The sequence below is a fragment of the Dromiciops gliroides genome, chromosome 4 (assembly GCF_019393635.1).
Source record: "Dromiciops gliroides isolate mDroGli1 chromosome 4, mDroGli1.pri, whole genome shotgun sequence".
NCBI classification, from domain to species: Eukaryota; Metazoa; Chordata; class Mammalia; order Microbiotheria; family Microbiotheriidae; genus Dromiciops; species Dromiciops gliroides.
In genome coordinates, this window is record NC_057864.1 from 155,175,191 (window position 1) to 155,184,370 (window position 9,180).

At 35.9% G+C, this 9,180-nt stretch overlaps 1 pseudogene; it reads right to left on the reverse strand.

Moving 5' to 3' along the window:
- Window positions 1-3,613: 3,613 nt before the first annotated feature.
- Window positions 3,614-8,358, reverse strand: LOC122754726 (annotated as a pseudogene).
- Between the last annotated feature and the right edge of the window lie 822 nt (window positions 8,359-9,180).

Below are 9,180 nucleotides of genomic sequence, written 5' to 3' on the forward strand. Positions count from 1 at the left end.
GTAAGAAAATTCATGGAGGTATATCCCCAAACTTCAATATGTTCATTTTGCGAATCTCCCACTGGAGGAGCATAAGATGACAATGTACCTCCTGTTAAACTAGTTCCTCTGTTCTAATAATATAGTATCATGGCCTTAATGTAAACAGTATATCCATAACACTTTCTTCCGAACTTTGCCCCTATTCTACTCTCAAATATTCCTCCCCAGTTCTGCAGCAATGCAGTTTACTCACTGCTTATCCCTGTTGGTAAATTTCTCAGCCTGGGTTCTTTGAGAGGCCAGGGAGAATCTCACTTAACATCAGGACCACGTGAGTGGAGGTCAAATAAAGTGAGTAGTCAAAGGAAAAGGAAAAAAAATTATTTGTTTGCTAAGGAAGATCAGGGCAACTAGGTGACACAGTGGGTAGAGTGTTTGTTGTTCCTAGAGTCAGGAGAACCTGAGTTCAAATCTTGCCTCACACTTTACCAGCTGTGTGACTCGGAGCAAGTCACTTAACCCTGTTTGTCTTACTTTTCTCATGTATAAAATAAGCTGGAGAAGAAAGTGGCAAACCATTTCAGTATCTGCCAAGAAAACCACAAAATAGATTAATGAAGAGTCAGACATGACTGAATAACAACAAATGTTATGAATAAGTTGTAATTTTTCTTCTTTCAGGGCAGCTAGGTGGGGTATTGGATAAAGTGCCAGGCCTGACGTCAGGAAGATATATCTTCCTCAGTTCAAATCTGATCTCAGAAACTTCCTACATGAGTGACCCTAGGCAAGTCACATAACCCTGCTTGCCTCAGCTTCTTCATCTATAAAATGACCTGAAGAAGAAAATGGCAAACCACTCCAGTATCTTTTCCAAGAAAACCCCAAATGAAGGCACAAAGAGTCAGAAACAACTATAACTATTGTACAACAAAAAGAAGAAAGTCTGGTTGGTGGTAGCATCTTCAGCTTCTTAGGGTACAGATTGGGTTTTTATAACTTTTTAGGGTCACTTAGAGTACACTTAGATGCCAATTAATGACATCTCATAAAAGAAAGAAAATGCAGTGGGGTGTTGTTCAAGCCTTGGGTTTAGAGGATTAAGAAAATTTACACTTTATCCAATACCCCACCTAGTTTCCCTGAAAGAAGAAAAATTACAACTTATTCATAACATTTGTTGTTATTCAGTCATGTCTGACTCTTCATTAATCTATTTTGTGGTTTTCTTGGCAGATACTGAAGTGGTTTGCCACTTCCTTCTCCAGCTCATTTTATATATGAGAAAAGTAAGACAAACAGGGTTAAGTGACTTTCTCAGAGTCACACATTAAAAATCCAAGTTTCTTACATAACACATATTGCTGTGTGGTCAATATTAATAGGATTTCCTCTGTAGGCAAGAAATCTCTAAGAGGGTGGAGGCTTCTTTCAGGAAATACTTTTTTCTCTGTGGTTAGTCATATTAGAATATCCTGTGTTGGCGTGAAATCTCTAAAATTGTGGAGGCTTCTTTAAAACAAATTTAATCTTGCTTATCCTCTTCCTCCTCCTCAACCCATTCTACTCTCCCACTTACCTTAAACATTCAGGGCCATCTCCAGTCATCCTGATGTATATCTCGACACAGGAGCCATATGACTCTGGAGGAGAATGAGGTTGGTGATCTTGCATAGCCCTCCCTCACTTAAACCCAATTCATGGCAAGTTATGACATCTGTCATGGTCCTCTTTGAGAATGAAGGATGAAAATCTCCCAGGATTATCAAGAGAGGATAACATCTTGCTCCACACACTTCCAGGTCATTCTTATTCTGTCATCCCCCATTTAACTTTCTCCTTTTGAAGTTCATGTATTCCATTTGTACTACTTTCCTCATACTCCTTTTACAAACGCTACTGATGTCAAAAGCCATTTCCTTATTTTTTTCAGTAGATTTGGTTTCTAGCTTATGGTTTTCCCTTCATACCCATTTCATAATCACCTTTAGAGACATCAGTATTCATGTTGACGAATACTTTGGCAACCTGACTATATAAATTATTAGTAGTCTCAACTTTAATGATCTCATTTTATACTCCATATCAGTCACACGCTGATGTAGTTTTAATTCAGATCATGTTATTATTTATCTAACTACCTCCAAGATCTGGAATCTCAAAATTCTACTCTCAGGTCACAATCATTTATCCTTATACTTCCCTCAGTCTCTCACACAGAATCTACTGAAAGCTTTTTTTTTACTCTAAGCTTTTTCAATGTACCTTTACCTTTGGTTCTTTAACCTACCCATATTTTGTGATCCATCTCCCTCACATTGGCTTCACTTCCTTTTATAAGAAGTTATGTTCTAGTAACTTCTATCCTAGAATCCACTGGTCCTTTAAATCTAGCCACTAAAAAATCATGGTAAACTATTTTGGCTGGGATTTTACCATTGCTCAACAATCCTTCTAATTTATACTTACTATCTTCTTAGATTTTTCTATACTAGATGTTCAAAACCCTTTATTTTTCCTATCATTGCTCCCACAGTCCTTCACTGTTAATAGCATGTGACTAAGCTTCACATTTCACTGAGAAGATTGAAGTCATATAACATGAATTTTCTTAGCTCCCCTTTTCTATTCCTTAAAATCTTTTCCGCATCACTAACCTAGCTCCCCTCCCACCCTTCAGTCAAGAAAAAATCTAAATGATAGAGGTGAAAATGGGTGTCCTTGCTTCACCCCTGATTGTATTGGGAAGGCTTTTAGCTTGTCCCTATTACAGATAATGCTTGCTGATGGTTTTAGATAAATAGCACTTACCATATTAAGGTAAGCTCCTTTTATTCCTGTGCTCTCTAGTGTTTTTAATAGGAATGGGGGCTGTATTTTCCAAAGGCCTTTTTGCATCTGATGAGATAATTGTATGATTTCTGTTGTTTTTGTTATTGATATAGTCAACTATACAGATAGTTTTCCTAATATTGAACCAGCCCTGCATTCCTGGTATAAATTCTACATGGTCATAGTGTATGATCCTTGTGATATATTTCTGTGATCTTTTTGCTAGTATTTTATTTAAAAATTTTGCATAAATATTCATTAGAAAAATTGGCCTATAATTTTCTTTCTCTGTTTTGGCTTTTCCTGATTTGGGTATCAGCACCATATTTGTCTCATAAAAGGAATTTGGTAGGACTCCTTCTTCACTTATTTTTTCAAATAATTTAGATAGTATTGGGATTAATTTCTCCTTAAATATTTGGTAGAATTCACTTATGAATCAATCTGGTCCTGGGGATTTTTTCTTAGGCAGTTCATTAATGACTTGTTACATTTCTTTTTCTAAAATTGGGTTATTTAAATATTTTCTTCTGTTAATCTGGGTAATTTATATTTTTATAGATATTCACTCATTTCATTTAGGTTGTCAAATTAATTGGCATATAATTGGGCAAAATAGTTCCTAATAATTGTCTTAATTTCCTCTTCATTGGTGGTGAGTTCACTCCTTTATTTGTGATACTAATTATTTGGTTTTCTTCTTTTTTTTAACAGCAAGACTTTATTCACAAAACAAAAACTGAGGGTCCTCCACTGGGCTGAGTCAAGTGCTGGGCAGGAGAGGGAGTCTTTGACTGTACTACTTGCCAGCAATGAGTGGGTTCCTAAGAACCACAATGACCAAATCCCCCCTCAGCAACATCTTGGAAATGTAATGATCTTTGTTCACTGGCTTGGACTTCTTCTTGCCTTTGCCGCTCTTGGGCACACATCTCCTTCACATTTTCCAGGACCATTTTGCAGTGCCTGTCAAAGGCCTTCACTCAGCCCAGCAGCTTCTTGTTGTTGCGGCAGTTGGTAAGAACCTGAGTGTTGTTCTTCACTGACTGTGTGAGAACTGACAGGGGCCCAATGTTGAATTTCTCCTCTTCCTGCTTCTGAAGTTCCTCACTCTTGGGATTGTTTAAGAGACTCGGTGGCGGTGGTCATCCGTCTTTTGCTCCGTTGCCTTCCTCAGGTCATGGCTGCCTCTGTGATGCTTTCCTTTTTTTTTTTTTTTAATCAAATTAACTGATGGTTTATCTATTTTATGGTTTTTTCATAAAACTAGATTATAAATTTATTTATTAATTCAATGGTTTTCTTACTTTCAATTTTATTATCCTCTCCTTTGATTTTTCAGGATTTCTAATTTGGCGTTTAGTTGGATACTTCTAATTTGTTTATTTTCCATTTTTTTTGTTGTTGTTGTTGCATGCCCAAATCATTGATTTGTTTTTTTTTCTCTATTTTTTTAAATGTATGCAGTTAAGGATATACATTTTCCCTTTAGAACTCCTTTGGCTGCATCTCATAAATTTTGATATGTTGTCTCATCATTGTCATTTTCTTTAATGAAATCATTGTTTCTATGATTTGTTCTTTAAACCACTTGTTTTTTTATGCCAGATTATTTAATTTACAATTGTTTTTTAATCTCTCTTTCAATTGTCTTTTATTGAATGGAATTTTTATTGCATTGTGATCTGAAAAGGATGTGTTTACTATTTCTGCTTTTCTGCATCTTTTTCTAAGGTTTTTGTGTCCTAATACATGGTAAGTTTTCATGTAGGTACCATGTACTGCTGAAAAGAAGGTATATTCCTTTTGATTCCTATTCAATTTTCTCCAGAGATCTATCATATCTAACTTTTCAAGACTTTTATTAATTTTCCTAACTTCTTTCTTGTGTATTTTTTGGTTAGATTTATCCAGTTCTGAGAGGAGAAGGTTTAGTTTCTGCACCAGGATAGTTTTATACATTTCCTCTTATAACTCATTCATCTTCTTCAAAAATTTAGATGCTATACCATTTGGTGCATATATGTTAAGTATGACTTCATTGTCTATGGTACCTTGGTACCTTTCATCAAGTTATAGTTTCCTTTATCTCTTTTAACTAGATCTATTTTTCCTCTTGCTTTGTCTGAAATCAAATCATGATTTCTACCCCTGCTTTCTTTGCTTAAGCTGAAGCTTAATAGATTCTGTTCCAGCCTTTTACATGTACCCTGTGTGTATCTCTCTGCTTTAAATGTGTTTCTTGTAAACAACATATTGTAGGATTTTGGTTTTTAATCCATTCTATTATCTCCTTCCATTTAATGGGTGAGTTCATCCCATTCACATTTATAGTTACGATGACTAACTGTTTATTTCTCTCCATGCTATTTTCCATCTGTTTATCTCCCTCCCCTCTGATTCCCACTCTCTATTCTCACCAGTGTTTTACTTATAATCACTGCCTTCCCCAGTATCCCCTCCCTTATATCAGTCCCCCTCTCCCCCTTCTATTATCACCATCCCTTTTTAAACTTCCTTATAGAGTAAGAGATTTCTATATCCAACTGAGTGTGTTTGTTATTATGTGTTTGAGCCAAATTTGATGATAGTAAGGTTTAATATTTGCCCATACCCACCATCTTTCCCTCCATTATGATAGTTCTTTTATGCCTCTGTGTGTGTGTGTGTGCGTGTGACAATTCACTCCACCCATTCAATTTCTCTCCTCCTTCTTCCATACAATTTCTTTTTACCTCTTTATTTTGTTTTCTGGGGTATCATTCCATCAATGTCACTTTATGACTATGCCCTATATATAGTCTACATATACTCCTAATTATTCTTAAAGTTGTTAAGACTTACAAATATTATCATCCCTTCAATATTACCTTATGACCATATCTTCTTTACAAATACTTCTAATTGTGCTAATAATTATTCCTATAATAAAGTTCTTAAGACTCACATATATCATATAGAACTAGAAACAGTTTGACCATATTAATTTTCTTAAAGTTTTTCTTTCTTGTTTCTTTTTTACCTTTTTATGTTTCTCTTGAGTCTTATATTTGGAGGTCAAATTTTTCATTCAGCTATGGCCTTTTAATCAGAAATGCTTGAAAGTCCTCTATTTCATTAAATGTCCATTGTTTCCCCTGAAAAATACATTCAGTTTTGCTTGGTAGGTGATTCTTTGTTGTAAACCTAACTCCTTTGCCTTCTGGTATATTACATTCCAAGCCCTATGATTCTTTAATGTGGAATCTGCCAAATCCTGTGTAATTCTGACTATGGCACTATGGAATTTCAATTGTTTCTTTTTTTTGCTGCTTGCAATGCTTTTTCTTTGATATGTGAACTTTGAAATTTGGCTATTATGTTCTGGAAAGTGTTTGTTTTGGGATCTCTTTTAGGGAGTGATTGGTGGATTCTTTAAATCTCTAATTTGCCCTCTGGTTCTAATATTTCAGGGCAGTTTTCTTGGATAATTTCTTGAAAGATATTGTCCAGGTTTTTTTTTTTTTGGTCTTGGCTTTCAGGTAGTCCAATAATTCTTATATTATATCTCCTGAATCAATTTTCTAGGTCAGTTGTTTTTCTAATCAGAAATTTTACATTTTCTTCTATATTTTACTTATTTGATTTTTTTTTGTATCTTGGTGCCTCATAGAGTCATTATTTTCCATTTGTTCAATTTTAATTTTTAACAAATTATTTTCTTCAGTGACCTTTTGCACTTCCCTTTCCATTTGGCAAAATCTGTTTTTACTCAGTAAAATTTTGGCATTTGGCAAAATCTGTTTTACTCAGTAAAATTTTGTATTTCTTTTTCATGGATCTCTTACATTATTTTAATTTTTTTGCCCAAGTTTTCTTCTACTTCTCTAATTTGATTTTTAAAGTCCTTTTTAAACTCTTCCAGGAATTCTTTTTGGGCCTGTAATGATTGGAATGACGCTACCTACTGGAGACTTGCTGTGGGAAAGCTCCACCATGAGGAAAATGCCTCAGAGGCATTGTGGCTTTTCCTTGGCGTCAGGAAATGACGTTTGCTCATGGGTGCTGTCTATCAAGGCTACCAGCCAATCAACTTGAGGAGCCTCCTATGGTCTGGGAGGAGACAGGAAGGAGGAAAGGGAGCCTGCGCAGAGAGCGCTGGGCTTTTTGGCTTCCTGACTTGATGGTGGTGGTGGCAGAGGACTTCACAGGAAATTTGAGGAAAGATAGGAATGCCAGGCTGTTAGAATTCTGTTCTCAATCTTTTTCTTTCTATTTTCCAATAAACCCTTAAAAACCTAAACTCGTTTTATCAGTGATTTTTTAGTCAGTTTCCCCCAAACTGGGGGAACAGATTAGAATCCACATTTAGAATCTTAAATTACACAGGCCTAGACCAATCTCCATTTTTCTTTGAAGTTTCACCTGTAGCCATTTTGTTACTGTCCTCTTCTGTGTTAATGCCTTGATATTCCCTATCACTGTAGTAACTGTCAATAGTCAAGCTTTTTTTCATTGTTTTTTGTTTTTGTTTTCATAGTTAGCAGGATTGACTGTGCAAAGGAAGAGAGTCTTCCAAGATATTATAAGCATAACTAGAGAGTAGCAATGGGACATTGACACTAGTTTGGGTGTCTATTCCCAAGCAGTCTTGTTTATGCAAGTATGGAGGAAGAAGTAAAGGGAAGAAAGGTTTTACAAAGCTGGATCAAGTACTTAGAAAAGTATCTCTCACAAGAGTACTGGGGCTCTCAGTGCCAGAACATCCAGCTTTACCTCCAGGAATTTACATCTGTACAGTAAAAAGACCTAACATAAAACAGACTCCCCACTTCCTCTAGAATCTAGACATATTTTGTTTTGTTATTGTTATTGTTCAGTTTTTTCAGTCATGTTCAGCTCTTCATGACCCCAGTTGGGGTTTTCTTGGCAGAGATACTGGAGTGGGTTGTCATTTCTTTCTCCAGCTCATTTTATAGACCAGGAAACTAGGCAAATAGGGTTAAGTGACTTGACCAGGGTCACAAAGCTAGTAAGTGTCTAAGGCCATATTTGAATTCAAGAATGTGAGTCTTCCTTACTCTAGGCCCAGTACTCTATCCACTGTGCCACCTAACTGCCCTGTTCTGGTATTAGACACAATTTGACATAAACATTGAGTATAACCATCTATTCTTTGTGTATTGTGTATGTATCTGTTTCTGTACATATTGTCTCTACCACTCAAATGTAAGCTTCTTGAGGGCAGGGGTTATTTTTGCCTTTCTTTTTATCCTTAGATAAACTCAGAACAATGCCTGGCACAAAATAAGTGTTTAATAAATGTTTGTTGATTGATTTACTCACCCAGAAGGAAACTGGGTACAGTAGCATGATAAGTTCTGTCCCCATATATATCATGAGTTGCCCCTCCCCCACAGTACAAGTGACCTTCATCAGGTTGTCAGGAAGGTAAAGAGAGATTTCATACCTCTTCAATAACAGTCTCTTGGGATCCCCTGACTGAAGAGAGCAATCCATTTTATCTCTGTTCTCTATGTCTCTGGACTGTACTCCCCACTGCATGTACATATCATTTGGGAATTCCTATGCCAAGATGGCCAAGTGAGGAAGTAACTCACTGAAGTTCTCCCAGATTTCTCCCTCCAAACCGACATAAAACTACATCTTAATTGTCCCATTGATGAAATACCCCATGCATAAAACTGCCAGTTTTTGCATTCCATGTTAGTTGTATTAAAAAATCAACAACAGAGAATGCAATAATTAATATTAATGGTTTAGCTACAAAGGTGTGATACCATTGTTCATGAATTATCATCCACCCCCAAAATCAATAATGCCACTAATATTAGCATATTAATATATTGGTATATAATATAGCATATCTAATTATTAATCCCAATTTCTATCTAAGAATTTGGATATTCCTCAATTCCATATTTTATATTATTTTAAATTAACCAGACCTGAAGTGTCAAATATATTAAATTACTACAGCACAAAATGACAGTGGTTGGTATTAAATACCACATGCAAATATATACAATTTTGGAGTTGCAATAATTTCCCAAGTTCACTTCAGGAGTTCAATATCTGTCAGAGCTTGAGAATCATTAAAACCTCCCCTTTTTAGGGCAGCTAGGTGGCGCAGTGGATAAAGCACCAGTCCTGGAATCAGGAGGACCTGATCAAATCCTGCCTCAGACACTTGACACTTACTAGCTTGTGACCCTGGGCAAGTCACTTAACCCTCATTGCCCCTTCAAAATATATGTATATGTATGTGTGTGTGTATACATGTATGTATGTATATATATATATATATACACATACACATGTATATACACACACTCACATACACACACATACACACACACACACACA